This window comes from Pituophis catenifer, unplaced genomic scaffold (genome assembly GCF_029215685.1).
Source record: "Pituophis catenifer annectens isolate HBS135680 unplaced genomic scaffold, rPitCat1.0.hap2 SCAF_3, whole genome shotgun sequence".
Classification (NCBI taxonomy): Eukaryota; Metazoa; Chordata; class Lepidosauria; order Squamata; family Colubridae; genus Pituophis; species Pituophis catenifer.
Window position 1 is genome coordinate 33428486 of NW_027256883.1, and position 20188 is coordinate 33448673.

The 20188-nt window shown below is 45.1% G+C and overlaps 1 long non-coding RNA gene across 1 annotated transcript in view; it reads right to left on the bottom strand.

Moving 5' to 3' along the window:
* Positions 1-2029: 2029 nt before the first annotated feature.
* Positions 2030-20188, bottom strand: part of LOC139315745 (uncharacterized) — a 39097-nt gene continuing 20938 nt past the window's right edge. Inside the window, exons 2-4 of the long non-coding RNA XR_011600298.1 lie at positions 10762-10847; positions 2379-2452; positions 2030-2230 (exon numbers count right to left, since the gene is read on the bottom strand). This is a non-coding gene — a long non-coding RNA (uncharacterized lncRNA). The remainder of the gene's footprint in view (positions 2231-2378; positions 2453-10761; positions 10848-20188) is intronic.

Sequence of the window (20188 nt, forward strand, 5' to 3'; positions counted from 1 at the left end):
TCATCAAAATGTTTCTCAGTATGTGCAGAAGCTTCTGCGTGAGCAAAGCAAGCATGCGTGCGCACGGCCCCATTGCAAACCGGTAGTAAACGTAAGTAGAACCCACCCCTGCTTCAGACATTACTGGAAGTCTTCTATTGATCTAATAGAATCATGGATTTGACCAAATATAATGCAGACTTCCATTACTAAACTGGAATTAAGTCTCATTGACAGAAATTGATTTATTTCCAAATGCACACAATGCACAAAGCACAATGTTTATTGAATATGTATTTATTTACACCCATTTATGAATAGTATTTATATCTTATAGTTTGCTGGCTTTCAAAAACAAAATGAAACAAGCAAACAATGATATTAAAGGCTGAAAGAACATTTGGTGTAACAGAAGATAATGCTGTGATTTTCTCTTTTCCTGGAAGTATTTTAATTTTTATGAAGATGTCTCATGAAAATGAGCTCCAGTGTAAAAATATCCTTATATCAGCAGAGTACAAAAGCATTAAATAATTGTAACATCCAGAGAAGCATCACAACCATCAATTAAACGTTACTGCATAAACTGATGAATTATTCAGATGTTAAAGGGACCTGCATTTTTAAAAGTGTAGTTATATATCAAATACTATTAGCATGGTTATGCTTCTAGTATACACATCAAAAAGATATACCGTATTGCTCCTCATTGTTCAATTGTGTGGCCATTCACACAAAAACAACAACAACAATGTCTCATTAAAACCAACATTGAATCTAAATTAAACTTTTTATGAAACTAAACAAATATACACTCATTCTATTACATCATTCATGTGAGGCTCCAGGCTGGAAGTTCCAAATCTGCAGCTTTGATATCACTACAATGGATGTACTGAAAAGTCATACATAATAGTGTCAGGTATAAATGCCCTACCCGTGCCAGGGATCAGCTATAGCTCAGTAGTGCAAGGGTTAACCCAGACATCCACCTGGTCAGCCCCTCCCATAGACCCCTCCTTACCTGAATCCCCGCCCACATGTATAAAAGGTGGGCACACTCCTCCATGTTGTCCAGATTCTGATGTAACCTGTGATCACATGAAGAACCTGTAAATAAAGGAGAAATATTTAACCTGATGACTCAAGTCTCATCATTGGGCCTGATCCATCAATCCTCGTAACAAAATGGTAGCAGAGGATGGTTGGTAAGGCCCAGCGATCCCAAAACACAAGACAAGGATCCATACCTACCTACGGAATGGCGACACCTCCGAAGCAACGGGAAAGCAACCCATTGGACTCGCCAGGGAAGGTAGGAACCCCAACCGCCCCCAAAACCACCGCGATGGAAGAAAAGGGGGAGATCGAGAAAGGGAAAAGGACTCACCACAACGACCAAGAAGAAGAAAAGCTGCGACTCGACGTCCTGCAGCTGTTGAAGGAGCGAGCCGGCGACAAGAACCTCCTTGCCGACCTGCGGAGCTTCATAATCGACCGCAAGGTGGCAAGGAGCGAAGAAGACTCGGACTCTGAACTCGAGGAGCTGGACTCGGAGTGGATCGCCCAAAAAGGCACCCCCAACGGCCACCGAGCCCCGAAGCCCCGAAGCCCCGCTCAAAATTTGAAACGGCGGCCATCTTTGTCCACGTGGTCGGACAAGATGGCCGACCCCCGACCAATCGGCAGCCAGGATTCAAAATGGCCGGCGCGCGAAAAATGCCGGACCATGAGCCGCGAAGAAAGTGACCGGGGAGAGGGGACAGAATCAGACTCAGACCCCTGGTACACCCCCAGCGAGCGGCAAGTAGATAGGGCCATGAAGACCCTTGCCGCCGCCTTCGGCCCAGGCCTCAAAATTACGAAAGAGAAACCGGAGAGGCCAAAACAGAAGGGGAGACGAGGAGAAGGGCAACGCAGCACCCACCCGAGAGCCACTGACGCCCGTGCCAGCTCACCAGCCCACCTACGTACCCCAGGGACACCGCACCTCCGCTCGCCCAGGCCGCACACCCCGGACCGCATGGACTGGGGCAGCTACTTACAGCCGGAGCCGGAGCCTCAGCGCCGCCAGGATCTTCACCTCGGAGAAGCAGCTGCAGGACGACACCTTCCGGAGCACACCTGGACCCCCAAGACCGAAGCCGAGGCCTACCCGACCGACAGAGGCCTCTACACCGGAGCCGCGATGAATAGGTCCTTCCACGACGACGGCAGAGCTGAAATGGACTTCGCGCATGCGCTCTTCCGCCTAGAAGAAGAAAAAAGAAAAAAATTACAAAGCGGGACTTTTAAACTACCGGCAAGCGTTCCCATGCCTTACTGCTGCTATAGGCACATAAGGAACCATGGACAGCAGCCAGCAGTAAGTAATTTTTCAAATAGTGCTGGGAACTTACCAATAGACTTCCCCAAGTTGAGAATGGATGGGGGCAATATCCTAGAGTGGTCACAGCAGCTCCAGGTGGTGTTCCTAAAAGAAAACATGTCTCATTTTATTAATGACCCCCCAGAGAGACCATGGACTTTAGAGCTGGATTGCATGCACCATAGGGCATTCTATCTTTTAATTGCCAGCATATCCCCCACAATTTACCACTGTATTGGCCATAACCTCACAGTATCAGAAATTATAGGGAAAATGTTTGGGTTATTTTACAGTGAGAGTGTGTCCACCACCACCCAAATTTCCAAGGACTTCTTTTCTGCCAGACTTAAGCCAGGGACCCCCATGAGTGAGCACCTAGTGTCCTTAAGCGGCACCAGAGCAGAGCTACACCTTAGGGGAGAAGTTATTTCCGACCAGATCATGAAGAGCGTGATAATTAACTCTTTAGATCACTCATGGAATAACTTCTTAACACACTTAGACACCATTAGTCTAGGAATGCTATCCGTGGAGAAGCTATCCAACAAGCTAATCGCGGAAGATAACCTGAGAAGGAGCCGCCCCGGTCCTCCCAGAGAACATAAGAGTGAGAAGAGAGTAGTCTTCCAAGAGAAACAACACAACACGCCAGAGTGCTACATCTGCGGGTCGAGGGGACACATCAAAAGGGACTGCCCCAAGAACTATAGGGAGAGAGGCAGGCCAGAGCATAGGTACAGACAAACGGAAAGGCACACATCTGAAGAAAGGTATAGGCGCAGGGACTCACCCAATCCCAGGGACAGGAGGGGGAACAGAGACAGCTCACGCGACAGCAGGACAGGATCCTTATACGGGATAGGGGAGCACACACACACCATACACCAAGACAAAGGCACCAGCTCATGGCTCCTGGACTCGGGAGCCTCCAACCACACCACCTACAATCAGAAACTACTCTCATCATTTAAGAGGGAGGACTTTTCGATCAAAGTTGCGGACCAAAACCAGGTTAGAGTGACGGGCAAAGGGACCGTTACATTGTCAGGTGTAGGGAAAATAGAGGGGGTACTGCTAGTCCCGGAGATACCGCACAACATCCTAGCCGCAGTAAAGCTTAGCAAGGAATCAGGGGTTGAGGTGACTTTTACAAAAGGTAATGTCAAAGTTAGTAAGGAAGGGGAAGATATAGGGAGAGTAACCGTCAACCAAGGGTTACCTTATATAACTTTCTATGAAAATGACACCCACAGTGTGTACACCAGTTCAGAGAACACAGAGGACACTGACCAGGGCAGGACTGAGGGGGAACAGGTAGACGGGAGAGAGATAGATAACGATAGTAACACGACGCAAGGAACACAACACAACAGACACACCCAAAGGGGGCCCTCAATAGGCAAACCCATACATGACGACTGTGCTCACCTGTTACACCGGAAGCTAGGGCACGCCAGTTTTCCCGTGGTCCAGAAAATGGCCAATTGTACCGAGGGTATCAAAATAAAAAACTGTGAAAACTACCTCGAGTGCTCAGTGTGCAAATGTTCTAAATTAAAGGTAAAACCCAGACCCAAGAAGTCGTTACGTGCCGCCAAACAAATATTCAACTTAGTCCACATGGACCTGGTAGGGCCCCTAAGGCCATCCGTAAATTATAAGAAAAGGTACTTCCTCACTATAGTGGATGACTATAGTCGATATGGCTTCGTCTATACCTTAAGAAAAAAGGATGAGGCCTTCCAAAAATTCAAGGAGTTTTACAAAAGAGTAGAAACCCAAAACAACACCCGGATCAAACAAATCATGACCGACAGAGGATCTGAGTTTCTATCTAAGGACTTCTCCCATTGGCTCAGGTCCAAAGGCGTGATTCACTTTACGTCGTCCCCGTTCTCTGCCTTTCAGAACGGGGTCGTAGAACGACGGAACTCCATGCTACAAACAATGGTCAGGTGCGCCTTAGAGGACGCGGGCATTGGCCAACACTTCTGGTCTGAAGCCCTGGTCTACTCCAACTACACACTTAACAGAACATGGTCCAGTGTGATAGACAAAACACCATACGAGCTCATGTATAACAAGAAGCCACAGATAGCACACTTACATGTATTCGGCGTAACTGCTGATGTACACATACCCAAGCAGTTGCGCAAGAAAGGGGATAAGGTATCCAGAAGACTGAGGTTTATGGGATACGAGCCAGGAACCAAGGGCTTCAGGTTTGTGGACAGCAACAATAGATTTGTGGTATCTAGAACAGCGGCATTCCATGAGCAAGCCAACTGGTCCAGAATACACTTAAACGAGGTACCCACCAAGCGAGAGGATAGTCCAATCGAGCAAGCTCAAAACAAAAGCGAGATAGTGGATAGACAGGAAGGGAGCAGGCCCAAGCCCAACCTCCAAGGCATCAAGGTTGAGGGATGGAAAGAGAATCACCCCAAGATAAGTGTAGACTCACTGACGCAAAGAGAGGCCAGATACCTGCATGACACTGAGCAGACAGTAGTCAGACCAGTCAGGTCAACCAGAAACCAACTGCCAAGAAGGCTAAATGATTACGTGATGCACGTGCACACGAATCACGTTACACCAAACTCCTACGAAGAGGTACTGAGACTACCCCAGGAGGAGAGGGCAAAGTGGGAGTTAGCCATGGCCAAAGAACTGGACAGCCTGAGGAAGCTAGAGGTCTACACCCCAACCAAAGTCTCAGAGGGCAAGAACACAATAGGCACCCGATGGATCTTCAAGGTCAAGAACTTAGAGGGTGGCCAAAGCCTATACAAAGCAAGATTAGTTGCCCAGGGGTTTGCTCAAAGGTTTCCAGAGGACTACACTGACACCTATTCGCCCACCGTAAGAACAGAGAGCGTCAAAAGCGCCTTGGTCATTGCATCCCTGCTAGGGCTGGAGGTGCACCAGTTCGACGTGCAGACCGCCTACTTGCACGCCAACCTAGACAAAGAAATATACATCAGAGCGCCCCACAGCAAAGAAACCAACAGAGGGGACACCTGGTTACTTCACAAGAGCCTGTACAGGTTAAAGCAATCAGGCAAACGCTGGTACGAATGCCTGGTAGAGGCCCTGAAGTCTATGGGATTCACGGCGACCATAGCTGACAACTGTTTCTTCACCAGGAAAGAGGGGGACTCGCCAGAATACATCCTAGTTTACATGGATGACATACTATATATTTATTTATTATTTATTTATTTATTAATCAAATTTCTATACCGCCCTACTCCCGAAGGACTCAGGGCGGTGAACAGCCAAGATAAAATACAGACAATACAAATATTAAAAATCCCTTAAAATTATTAAATATTTCGGCCGAAACACAGATTAAAACACCCAATTTATAAAATCACGAATTAAAAAATTTAAAATTTAAGAATTTAAAAGAGGGGAGTTAGGCCAGGCCAGCTTGCTGAAATAGAAAAGTTTTGAGAGCACGGCGAAACGTGCGCAGGTCCGGGATCTTCCGTATCTCTGGGGGGAGCTCGTTCCAGATGATAGGTGCCCCCACAGAGAAGGCTCTCCCCCTGGGGGCCGCCAGTCGACACTGTTTGGCCGACGGCACCCTGAGGAGCCCCTCTCTATGGGAGCGTACTGGTCGGTGAGAGGCTATTGGTAGCAGAAGGCGGTCTCGTAGATACCCCGGTCCAATGCCATGGAGCGCTCTAAAGGTGGTAACCAAAACCTTGAAGCGCACCCGGAAGACCACCGGGAGCCAGTGCAGCTCGCGCAGGAGGGGGGTCACATGGGAGCGCCACGTCACTCCCATAACCACCCGCGCGGCCGCATTCTGGACCAGCTGGAGCCTCCGGGTGCTCCTCAAGGGGAGCCCCATGTAGAGAGCATTGCAGTAGTCCAAGCGGGAAGTAACAAGAGCATGAGTGACCGTATTTAACGAGTCCCGATCCAGAAAGGGACGCAACTGGCGAATCAGGCGGACCTGATAAAAAGTCCCCCTGGCCACGGCCGTCATGTGCTCTTCTAAAGACAGCCGTGAGTCCAGGAGGACACCCAAGTTGCGAACCCTCTCCGTGGGGGCCAATGACTCGCCCCCAATAGTCAGTGATGGCGCCAACTGACTATATCGGGATGTCGGAAACCACAGCCACTCGGTCTTGGATGGGTTGAGCCTGAGTCTGTTTCTCCCCATCCAGATCCGCACGGCCTCCAGGCACCGGGACATCACTTCAAGGGCATCATTGGGGTGGTCCGGGGTGGAGATGTACAGCTGAGTATCGTCAGCGTACTGGTGGTACTTCACCCCGAAACCACGGATGATCTCACCCAGCGGCTTCACATAAATGTTGAACAGAAGGGGCGAGAGGACCAACCCTTGTGGCACCCCACATACAAGGGGCCTCGGGGTCGACCTCTGCCCCCCTGTCAACACAGACTGCGACCGGTCAGAGAGAAAGGAGGAGAACCACCGTAGGACGGTGCCCCCCACCCCTAACTCCTCTAGCCGGTGCAGCATGATACCATGGTCGATGGTATCAAAAGCCGCTGAGAGGTCTAATAGGACCAGGACAGAGGAACCCTCTGTCCCGAGCCCTCCAGAGATCATCAACCAACGCGACCAATGCCGTTTCCGTGCTGTACCCAGGCCTGAAGCCTGATTGGAACGGATCCAGATACGACGATTCATCCAGGTACTGGGGGAGCTGTCGCGCTACCACACTCTCAACAACCTTCGCAATGAAGCGAAGGTTGGAGACTGGACGATAATTTGCCAACACTGCTGGGTCCAGGGAAGGTTTCTTGAGGAGAGGCCTCACCACCGCCTCTTTCAAGGCGGCAGGGAAGACACCCTCACTCAAGGAAGCATTTATAATCCCCTGGAGCCAGCCTCGTGTAACCTCCCGAGAGGCCAGCACCAACCAGGAGGGACACGGGTCCAGTAAACATGTGGCTGCGCTCAGTCTGCCCAGTATCCTGTCCACGTCTTCGGGCGTCACAGAATCAAACTCTTCCCAGATAATACTCACAAGACCTGCCTCTGTCCTCCCCGCTGAATCTACCCAGTCAGAGTCCAGATGTTCCCGAATCTGAGCGATTTTGTCATACAGATACTGTACAAAATCCTTGGCTCTACCCTCCAAGGGGTCCTCCCGCGCTTCCTGGTGGAGCAGGGAGCGGGTCACCCTAAACAGGGCAGCCGGGCAATTATCTGATGACGCAATAAGAGTGGCAAAATAGTTATACTTCGCCACTTTTATCGCCACCAGGTAGGTCCTAATATGAGACCTTACCAGTGTTCGGTCAGATTCAGAATGGCTGGCCCTCCAACCACTCTCCAGGTGTCTTTTCCGGCGCTTCATCTCCCTCAGCTCCTCGGTGAACCAAGGAGCCAGGCGAGATCGACGCCGGGTCAGAGGCCGCAAAGGCACGACCCGATCCAAAGCTCCAGTGGCCGCCCTATCCCAGGCGGCCACCAGCTCCTCAGTCGAGCCGTGTGCCAGAGCCTCAGGAAATGGCCCAAGCTCCGTCTGGAACCTATCAGGATCCATCAGGCGCCTGGGGCGGTACCACCTCAATGGTTCCGCCTCCCTGCGGCGGGGTGCGGCGGTTCGAAGGTCAAAGCGAAGGAGGGAGTGATCTGACCATGACAAGGGCTCGATCACTATATCCCCTATCTCAAGATCACTCAACCACTGACCAGAGACAAAAACCAGGTCTAGCGTGTTTCCCCCCATGTGAGTAGGGCCATGAACTAACTGGGTCAGGTCCATGGCCGTCATGGAAGCCATGAACTCCCGAGCCACCTCAGACGCCTCACCGACGGATGGCAGGTTAAAATCCCCCATGACCATAAGCCTGGGGGTGTCAACCGCCACCGCGGCTATAACGTTGAGCAGCTCGGGCAGGGCTGCCGTCACGTGGCAGGGAGCCAGGTACGTAACCAGCACACCCATCTGCACCCCATGACCCCACTTCACAAGGAGGGACTCACAACCAGCCGTCTGAGGAACAGTGACCTCCCTCGGACCAAGACCTTCTCTAATGACAACCGCCACCCCCCCCGCCCCTCCCCTGTGTCCTCGGCTGATGGAATGCGCGGAAACCGGGTGGGCACATCTCAACAAGGGGAACCCCCCCTCCTGGCCCAACCAGGTCTCCGTAATACCCGCCAGGTCCGCTCCCCCCTCCTGAACAAGATCACAAATGAGGGGGGCTTTATTTACCATGGACCGGGCATTGCACAGCATCAGCCGAAGGCCCAGGGCCTGAGGGTCTGTGCAACCTGGGGAACGAGAGGAGCATTGGAGGCTGGAGCGCGCCACCGCTTGGAGCCAGTGGGCGCGTGCTCCCACAACCTGATGTGGCCCCCTGCTCCCGCCATATCTGCCCCTCCCACCCACAGTACCGATGTAATGACCATCCATAACACAAGCTCTAACCCCCACCTTGACCCCGGTTCCCGCATCTCTAGTGCCGTGCTCTTCAGCCGGCTCTGGCCTCCTCCCCAACAGGTTCTCCCCCAAACCCACCGAACCCACCCCCCTCCCAGAAACCTTTAAAACCTTATCTAAAAATTTCCCCAAAAAACCCCACAACCCCCTCCTCGCCGCATGCCACCTCTCGGGATTCCAAAATCCGTCATCAAGGTAGGCCCTCGATAGTGAGGAGGGCCAAACCTGCGAGAGGGGGGAGTTTCGCAGCGCAAGCAGGTCAGCAGCCATAAACATCGCACAAAAACAGAGATGGAGAGTCAACTGGTCAGGGCTTCACCAGATCGTCCAATAATACTGGGTCAAAGTAGATCTTCATATCAGGAGCTGGTTCACTGCCCTCTCACGACAGTGAAAGGGGCCAGTGACATCCCCCCACGTCTGGAGGATAATTATCCCAGTCACCCTCTCACAGTGACTGGGGCAGATGACACCGACAATAAAGTCACAATAGTCCATCCTTTCATCTGGCGGATGACAAACAGCCCCCTCAGCACCTGCACACCATTTTGCCCAGTTCTCCTCCAGTTTGGGGTCGCACAAGAAGCCAGCAATTTGTAAAGTTATTAAAAACAATGATGATAATCCCACAGGCACAAGTTCTTCTCTGGGGCGAAAGTAGGGATAGCAGACAAAAAACCCAGTCCAAGTCCAGAGTGGGTGGCCATCAAAGGCCAACACCCACACATACCTGAGGGAAGAAGGGGGGGGAGAGAAGCCACCCGAGGCGACCAATAGAGCCCTGGTCAGCCTCCCGCCTCTCCTGTCCCAAAACTCCCCAAATCCCCAGTCTCAGCTCTGATGACAAACAAACCCCGGATAACAGGGGTCAAGGCTCAAGATATATCAGCAAGCACGAAGGGAACCGCGACACCTTTGCCAGCAGACTGAGCGAGCATTTCACCCTAAAATACCTTGGGAGGATAAACCGGTACCTGGGGGTACAAGTCAACCAAACACCAAAAGGTTTCCAACTGTCACAGAAAGAGAAAATAGAAGAGTTACTCCATAAGTGCAACATGGCAGATGCCAAGGGGTGTGATTCACCCATGCAGACGGACTTCCTAAAAAACATGCATGATGAACCACCCGGATTTGAAGACAACACGCTGTACAGGTCAGTCATAGGCTTCCTCCTGTATATCGCTAACTGGACAAGACCGGACATTGCTCTATCTGTTAATTTATTGTCCAGGCACGTGAGCAAACCCACCACATACCACTGGGACGCGGTGAAAAGGGTGCTAAGATACCTGAAACAAAGTGCCAATGCATGCCTAACCCTAGAGCCTGAAAAATTCGACGAACCCATCCTCTCCTGCTACGCTGATGCTGACTGGGCCGGAGATGCCAAAGGCCGGAAAAGCACGTCTGGGTACATATTCTACTTAAATAACAGTCCGGTACATTGGTACACAGGTAAACAAATCTTGGTGGCAACCTCGACTACTGAAGCTGAGTACATATGCCTCTCCAAAGCCACCAACAATCTCATCTGGTTCGACGACCTACTCGCCAGCGTGTGGAGAGAACCAGGTTACCCAATAAATATCTACGAGGATAACAAGGCCGCCATAGAAATATCCATGTCCGACGCTGTAGGGCAAAGGTCAAGGCACATAGACATAAAGTATAAACACATGAGACAGCTCTCCAGAATCGGTTTCATAAAGGCCATACACTGCGATATAGAAGAACAGACCGCAGACATACTCACAAAACCTCTACAGGGCAAACAACACTCACACTTAGTTTCCAAGCTCAACATTCGCCTCAGGGTACCAAGCAGTCAGTCAGGCTTAAAGACACAGGTCAGGCATTTAGAGGGGGATTTGTCAGGTATAAATGCCCTACCCATGCCAGGGATCAGCTATAGCTCAGTAGTGCAAGGGTTAACCCAGACATCCACCTGGTCAGCCCCTCCCATAGACCCCTCCTTACCTGAATCCCCGCCCACATGTATAAAAGGTGGGCACACTCCTCCATGTTGTCCAGATTCTGATGTAACCTGTGATCACATGAAGAACCTGTAAATAAAGGAGAAATATTTAACCTGATGACTCAAGTCTCATCATTGGGCCTGATCCATCAATCCTCGTAACAAATAGAGCTGGATGTAAGAAGTGAAAGCTGGGTTTTGGAGAACCTGCTCATTCCCTTGATGAAATTTAGGTTTGGATTGTGTGTCAGTTGGAATCTCACTAACATTTGATTGCCTGAAAGCTCTGAAGAAGCAACAAGTCTTGCAATTGCAAGTCTTGCATATTTCCCTGCTTTAACAAACTGAATGCCTACTATCAGTAGCATAAAAATAAATATTAACAGGCCCAACCCAGGATATTTAATTACTATTTATTATCTACTCTGATCTGCTTCTTTTACTGGTTATGCTCAAAGATGCCAATACACATAAATTGTAGACATAAAAAAAGAGAGCAAAAATTATCTTACAAGTTGAATTTCATTAATTATTATTTATATGATTTATATTCTGTGTTTCATTAAAATGAATATCAAAACAGTTTACACTAAAACTTTAAATGTAATGTAAAAATATGAAAAAGAGTAAAAAGATAAAACCAATACTTAATCGTCACTACTAACCTGCCTTCAACTGAGGACCTGTATACTTCACGAGTCAAAAAGAGGGCTGTGAAAATATTTACAGACCCCTCACATCCTGGACATAAACTGTTTCAACTCCTACCCTCAAAACGACGCTGTAGAGCACTGCACACCAGAACAACTAGACACAAGAACAGTTTTTTTCCGAATGACATCACTCTGCTAAACAACTAATTCCCTCAGCACTGTCAAACTATTTACTAAATCTGGACTACTATTAATCTTCTCATCGTTCCCACCACCCATCTCCTTCCATGTATGACTGTATGACTGTAACCTTGTTGCTGGTATGCTTATGATTTATATTGACTGTTTCCTAATATGATTTGATTGCTTATTTGTATCCTATGACTATCATTAAGTGTTGTACCTTATGATTCTTGACAATTCTTTTCTTTTATGTACACTGAGAGCATATGCACCAATACAAAATTCCTTGTGTGTCCAATCACACTTGACCAATAAAGAATTCTATTCTATTCTATTCTATTCTATTCTCAGAACCAGACATACCTTATATGGACTGCATTAATCCAGATAACCACTAGATGACAGCAAAGAGATAAATAAAACTTTTCTCCTTTATTGAAATCTAGTGATCATCTGGATCTGCAGCCCAGCCTAAGTAGGGAAGCTGGCTAAAGAACAGAGCATGCATTGTTGCCTTGAGTAAGTGTCACTGAATTTAGTGATAATTATGTTCATTTTGGAATGCATAGATTCAGCTTGTAATATTTATAAATATATATTAAAAACATTCCTCCAACTGCACTGCAACTGTTTGCTTTTAATCAGAGATGCTAACAAAGTTTAAACACAATCATATTTAATAGAGCTATCTGGCATTTGGAGTGAGAGCCAATTTTCAAAACGTCAGAAGCACATAGCCTAAAACCAAAATAGTCCATTACCAAAACAAGGGGAAGAATTTTTTTTACGATGTATGGCAGGGAAAAGACACAAGATTTTAAGTTTGATCTCATTATAGATAAAAACTTGTAAGCAGCAATTTACTGGAAGCCTTCTGTAATATCTTTATTAGCATTTTTGTAATAAAATACCCATCTTGCAAGTCTGTTCATGCCAGATTTTAATCTAGCCTATTGGGAAAAGCCTGACACTGGATTGGATGCTAGAAAGCTGCTTTAGAATGCTGTATACAGGTGTGCAAATATAGAGTCTTTCTGAAATGTTTTAAAGCAGCTGCATCTTTTCCAGGATCACATGTTGGCCACGAAGGGCTTGTTTGAAGAGTTGGCAATAGATGCTATGTTTGCACTCTCACGTACAAAGAATCATTTTGGAAGCAAATCTAAAATGATGCAAAATATAAGAAATATAGAAACAGCTTCAAAACAAAAAGGAGGAGGGGAAGTATGTATTTCTACTTGAACAGTTACTCGTTCAACTGGCATCAATGGTGGGTTGCTACCAGTTTGCCCCGGATTGGGCAAAAAGGTAGTGGCGGTAGCAGGAGGCTCCGCCCACCCGTCCAGATGCTTCTGCGCATGCACAGAAGCATCGTGCGAGAGCGTGCGCATGCACCCACGACCAAAATGGTAGTGATGGGATGATATTTAACATTAATTAGTTAAGGAATCATATTAGACAAGCATCCTCCTGCACTTGTTGGTGTTATAAACTACTGCATTCATTCTTCCATTAAGAATGTTTTGAAGAAGCATCTGAGCTTTTTCCAGTAGCATGCAGAAAGCCACTTAAAAAGGCCAAATTTCAAGCTGGTTTTACAGTGAAGCATTTTTATGAGCTTGTCAGATGAGGTTCATTAATTCCAAAGCATAAGAATTTGAAGAACTGAAACTTTACCTGTGTAGCTTGTATCCAGTACTGGAAGCCTTCTGTGTGAGCATTAATAACAGTGAAGACACTGAAAGGGAATCAAACTGAATTTGGAATGGTGAATGTTTAATGAGCCGTTTCCACAGTTCTAGCTGATGCATCAAATCAGTATTTTTTCTCTCTCCCTCCCTCCCTCCCTCTCTCTCTCTCTCTCTCTCTCTCTCTCTCACACACACACACACACACACATACACACATACACACACAAAAACATATCCTTCAGTATTCTGTACTGTACTGCATTCTGTACAATATTGTGTGAAAATATTTTAAAATACTAAATCTGCCAGTGATCTTCATGTAGCCATAGAAGAACCCTTTAGGGAAATGTCAACATGAAACTGCTGCTTTAACAAAAAGTCAAACTGAGTTCATGTGACTTGGACAGAGATAACAGCTCTCCTTAATTCAAAGACACAGTCCATCACTTTCCTGTGTAATTTCCCCCCCCCCCTCATTTTTGCATTCTAATATCATTCAACTCCAAATTATATCTTTTAAAAAGTATATGAATCTTCATTTGGATTTTACACACTTTCTTTAGCTAACATAAGACACCATATGGAATCTGCTCATTGTGTGTAATGCAGTCACAGTGATTCTTGCTTGTTCAGCTGTTTGTTCCCATTTTGTTTGCACATGTTTACTTTTCCAATTGAACTTCTAGTGCTTTATTATTGCTCTGTGTGAAAGATTAAAGATTCTATTTTCTGGAAAGTCTCCTGGGTGAATGTTTGTACTTTTAGTCATTGAATTAGCTTCTCCTCCCCCTTCCATTCAATCATGTCCAATTCTCAAAGACTGCCTGCCATTTTCCTGGCAAGATTTTTTTCCCAGAAGTGGTTTGCCATTTCCTCCTTCATAGGGCTGAGAGAAAGTGACTGGTCCAAGTCACCAGCTGACTTCATGCCAAAGGAGGCATTAGATAGAATTCAGTCTTCTGGTTTGTAGTGTTGGAAGAAATACCCCTCTGGTTCAGTTCCAAGCTGAGAGAAAGGCACTGGAGACAAAATGGAGGCTAATTGGAAAGAGGGTCCATTTATTGATGAAGCAGAATCACATGGGTTTGTGATTCTGCGAAGTGACTACATGAAGTTGAGAGTTGCGGGGGGGGGGGGGGGGAGGTTGTCTCTTGGGCTTTGCACTAGAGTTTCCTGTTCCTGTGCAAGAACATGTATTCTATTGGCTGTTGTCAGACTCCAATGGTTATGTAGGGGTCATAGTTGGCGCTATAGGCAAAGTACAAATCCTAGATGTTTGTCTGAACTAAATTTGGTTGAAGTTTCTGAGGGTGATGCAATGAAGAGGCTTGTGTTCTGAAAGGGTGTTGGGCAATTCCTATTGTGGCTTAATGGCTTTTTCCTGTGTTGGATCTTGGGTGATGGCTGCTTGTAATCCTACCATTCTGCCTTTGTTTCAAAATATCCTGTCTTGAATGGATTACTAAATCTGCATTTCTAAAAGCTGGCCTCAGCATCTGCTGGGGCTATTAAGAAAGACTTGGAGGCTGCTTTCTGTCTCCAAGAGCATGTTTCTCCATTTCTCCTTTAGAGAAATATAATATTCTGCCTTTTTAATATTTCCCAAAATATTTCATTCTTCTGGGAGATGGGTGCTTATTTTCTACACTAGTCTGATGCCTTGACCATTATTTAAGGTGTTGGTTCTCATCTTTAAAGCGCTCCATGGCTTAGGGCCAGGGTATTTGCGAGACCGCCTGCTGCTACCGATAACCTCCCACCGGCCAATACGCTCTCACAGAGAGGGCCTCCTCGGGGTGCTGTCGGTCAGGCAATGTCGGCTGGCGGCCCCCAGGGGGCGAGCCTTCTCTTTGGGGGCACCCGCCCTGTGGAATGAGCTGCCTCCTGGAATACGATTGATCCCGGACCTCCGGACCTTCCGTAAAGCCCTGAAGACATTTTTATTTCATCAAGCCGGCCTAGCCTAAATGGTTTTTAATTGGGATTTTAAATTTTATGGATTTGGGGTTTTAAATTGGGTAGCCAGTGATTTAATTCTTTTTAATTATCTTAACTTTTGCATTTGTATGTTTTTTAATTTTGGCTGTTCACCGCCCTGAGTCCCTTCTGGGAGAAGGGCAGTATACAAATTAAATAAATAAATAAATAAATAAATAAATAAATAAATAAATAAATAAATAAATAAATTATATTAAGCTAACTTTATCAAGGAATTAACACTAGGAGGCAGCTTCAATATGATTAATATAGTGTCATTTTTCCTATGAGAAGTCTAGTGGGAGCAACTTCCCACAGAAACACAAAGACATTTGATATAGCATCAGAATGCTCAAAAGAGCCCTGTTAGATGGGCATGTGTCACTTTCTGAGACACAAAACAATTTATTTGTTCATTCAATTTATACAGCCACCCATCTTACTTTTATGTGACAGTAGGTAATGTACAATTAAACATTTCTTTAAAAAAGAACAAAATATAAAAACAAATAAAAATAGAAACACATAGTAGCTGGGCCTAATTGCCCAGAAAATCAGCTTAAAAATGATGATGTTCTGTATCACTACTTTTAATTGCTCCTATCATTATGATAAAATATTTTACCATGGTTATGCTACCCCAGTAATATCCGTAGCCCAAATGGCAATGTTGTATGGCTGTAAAAGCATTTCTTTCCCCCTTCTTTTGTTTTCCCCCTCCCATCTTCTCTTTTTCTCTCATAGACATATATATACACTTATTGTTATGCTGTGTCCTATCTTTTGCTGTCTGGTTCATGAATTATGTGTCTGCTTCACATTTGTGCCTTTTGCCAGGGTTGTTTGCTCATCAGAAGTTGATCATTTTTCATCAGCTATGTGATATATAGTCATTGTGTTCAGCAGTAGCCATTCCCAAGCAGAAAACAAAATCTATATATGTGATACAGAATTTAAATGCCTTTGGGGCCAATCTCTTTGGCACATCAAAATCTAAGCCTGACATAAAATGGCACCTAACCACTTAAGTATATTTGCTGGCCTTGACAGGCATGATCAATTATCTCTGCACTCAACACCATAGTACCATGAATTAAATAATGGTAGAACTGATCCTGAAAATATTCAGCCTACCTCCTCAGAAGTCAACAATACATTTAATCTAAGCCAGATAGAACAGACAGTATATAAATAAATGTAGTCTTTATTTCTCCAAAGAATAAGGTTTAATTCAAGATGCTAGGTTATCTTGTTACAACTAATAGACTGCTTTGCTGCAGCTTCCAATGTACCGTAAATACAATGGCATGTTAATTTACAGAAAATATGCTCTAGTAAATGGATAACATTAAATGGAAAATTAAAAAAAAACACCTTTGCTTTAGAGACTTCTATGCTGGCTTGTTTAATTTTTTATTAAAGGGAAAGGACTAAGATTGACAGAAATTGATGCAAACTTAACAGGCTGCATCTGACAAGCTTTTAAAAGAAATTCCCTTGAGTTTTGCCATGAAATATTATCTTTCACTCATTTCTATGATCTATCAGTCAGTATCTCTTCTGATCTCCTTTTCTTGTCCAGTGCAATGAAGCCTGCATCTAGGCATCCCATCACCAGATCTAACAAGTCCGAACAGAAGATAGTAATATAGATCTATCATGCTTTTATATTGCAGAAGCTGTTCAGTCATTTCAAATACTGTTTGCATTGTACTAAGGTGATTAGAAGAGAGAGCAGCTGACAGAACTGATTTCTGTGAAAGAGAGAGAATATTTCATGGCAAAGTTCAAGGGAATTTCCCTTAACAGCTTGTTGAATGGGATCCATATGACAGCAACTGTTTTCCTTGAAGGAACTGTGCAATTTAGATTGGCCATTCAGGTATCCCATTTCTCCCACATTTATCCAGCCCTGTTATCTTTAAATACCATAATGGCAATATATATCCTTCCATTTAACATGGCTATAGTATTATTGAATAGGATATGGAATGCATGTAGAACATAACTTCTAGGACATTTTCTAAACTGTTTACCAGCAGTGGATATAGAATTTGGAAACTTAGAATGGGACAATCCATGTGGAAAAAATAACACAACCAGAAGAGACTCTGGAAAAAAATCTCTGGAAACGATGACTTTTTGGGGCAGGAGGGTGAAAGAACTAGGAGTGCAGATAGTTTTTCCATCAATGGAAAACCGTTTCACAAAACATGGCACAAAACTCTGAAAGTCAACAATTGACTACGCAAGTGATGACACCAAGAAAGATTTAGATTCTATGACAATGGCATGTGCTATCCTCAGAAAGGAGTCCTGGGATGAATTAGATATTTATTACAAAACTGGGAAAGAAACATTGAACAAGTGCCTTGTGAAATCATCAGAAATATATCAAAAATATATTAAACTAAAAGAAAATGGAGACAATGGAAAACAAACAAACCCAAAACTGAATCTGTAGCCAGGCAGAATACAAAGGGGGGGGGAAGGAAACTCAGAAATTTTGCAGGTGTTTCTATAGTGATACCAGGAGTATGGGAAAAAAACAGAGGGAACCAGTGATCCTAGTTCAGGAAAACAAATGTGATAAGACAGAAGTCATTCAGATTTGGTGGGATGATACTCATGATTGGCACATAGCACTGGAATGTTACAATTTATTTAAAAGGAACAGACCCAATAGTAAAGGTGCAAAAGATACACAATATCCAGTATTCTTGTACCAGGGGTAAAATCCAGCAGGTTCTGACAGGTTCTGGAGAACTGGTAGTGGAAATTTTGAGTAGTTCAGAGAACCGGCAAGTACCACCTCTGGCTGGTCCCAGAGTGGGGTGGGAATGGAGATTTTGCAGTATCCTTCTCCTGCCACACCCACCAAGCCATACTCACCAAGCCACGCCCACAGAACCGGTAGTAAAAAAAATTGAATTCCACCACTGTCTCGTACAGAAAATCTGGAATCAAGATGGGCATCATGTAGAAAGTATGCATAAAAAGGAGACCTAACAAAAGTAAAATTAATGAGGAAATTTATTATACATTGCCTGAACAGGCAAATGATACAGATAAAACACTTCTGTATCAGATGATTAGTCTTTCAAATAATTAAAGAAGACCAATAATAAGGAATTTCACTTATCTTGACATCTGCTAGGAATCTGCCAAGAGAAAGAGATCCCACAAATTCTTGTCATCTGTTGTTGAAAAAAAACGCCAGACCCAGGAAACTACAGACCAATCAGCCTAACATCAATACCTGAGAAATACTGGAAAAGATAATAAAAAATCAGATCTGTCAACACCTAGAAACGAGTAAAGTAATAACTAGCAGTCAGCATGGTTTTGTTAAAAACAGATCATGCCAAACCAATCTTATTTCATTCTTCAACATAGTGACTAAATTAATAGACCAGCGAAATACTGTCAACATAATATACTTAAACTTCAGCAAGGCATTTGACAAAGTAGACCACAACTAGTTCTTTGTAAGCTAGAAAAAAGTGGGATAGCTAGCTTTACCACTAGATGGATTCGCAAATGGCTGACAAACCGTACTCAATAATAGTCCTTAATGGGTCTAAGTCTACATGGAGAGAATAAGCAGTGGGGTGCCACAAGGTTCCATCTTAGGTCTAGTACTCTTCAATATCTTCATAAACGACTTAGATGAGGGAATAGAAGGGGAACTCACCAAATGTGCAGATGATACTAAGCTGGCAGGAATAGCTAACACTCTAGAAGATAGGCTCAAGATCCAGATGGATCTTGACAGACTTGAACACTGGGCTCTCTCTAACAAAATGAAATTCAATGTAGACTTACACTTACACTTTCTTACACTTAGGTAAGAAAAACCAAAAGCACACATATAAACTGGAGGAAACCAGGCTTAATAGCAGTGACTGTGAGAGGGATCTTGGAGTCTTAGTGGACAATCGGCTAAATATGAGCCAGCAGTGTGCAATGGCAGCTAAAAAAGCCAATGCAATCCTAAATTGCATTAACAGAGGGATACAATCAAGATCAAGTGAAGTACTAATACCACTCTATAAAGCCCTAGTAAGACCATACCTAGAATACTACATCCAGGTTTGGTCACCACACTATAAAAAAAGATGTTGAGACTCTAGAAAAAGTGCAGAGGAGAGCAACCAGGATGATTAGGGGACTGGAGACTAAAACAGAGACTAGAACGGTTACATGAACTGGGCATGGTTAGTCTAGTGAAGAGAAGGTCCAGGGCAGACATGATAGCAGTGTTGTAATATTTGAGGGGCTGCCACAGAGAGGAGGGGGTCAAGCTGTTTTCCAAAGCACCTGAAGGCCAGACAAGGAATAATGGATGGAAACTGACCAAGGAGAGATTCAACATAGAAATGAGAAGGAACTTTCTGACAGTGAGAACAATCAACCAATGGAACAGCTTGCCTTCGGAAGTTGTGGGAGCTTCATCACTTGAGACTTTCAAGAAAAGATTGGACTGCCATCTGTCAGAAATGGTAAAGGGTCTCCTGCTTGAGCAGGGGGTTGGACTAGATGACCTATAAGATCCCTTCCAACTCTGTTAATCTGTTAAGTATTTGATAATTTCATCTGGTAGAAGTGGAAGACGGACAAAGGAGCCTGTTGTCCTGGAACTAACCTTTACCAAAATGGGGTCAGGTCAGTGTCTCTCACCACCTAATCTATTTTACAGGATTTTTGTTTTAAGGATCAAATGATGAATAACAGCCCCATTTAAGCTGCCCTGAGTTCTTACAGAAAAATCAGGGCATGAATGGAACTAATTAAGTATATGTGCTAGCTATAACCATATTTTGTCAATGTAAAAAGTTCAAAGATGATAAATCTAATCTTAAACTTGTTGAGAGCAAACTTGGTATTTTACTCTAACTGAATTAATGGCAGGCACAACTACCACC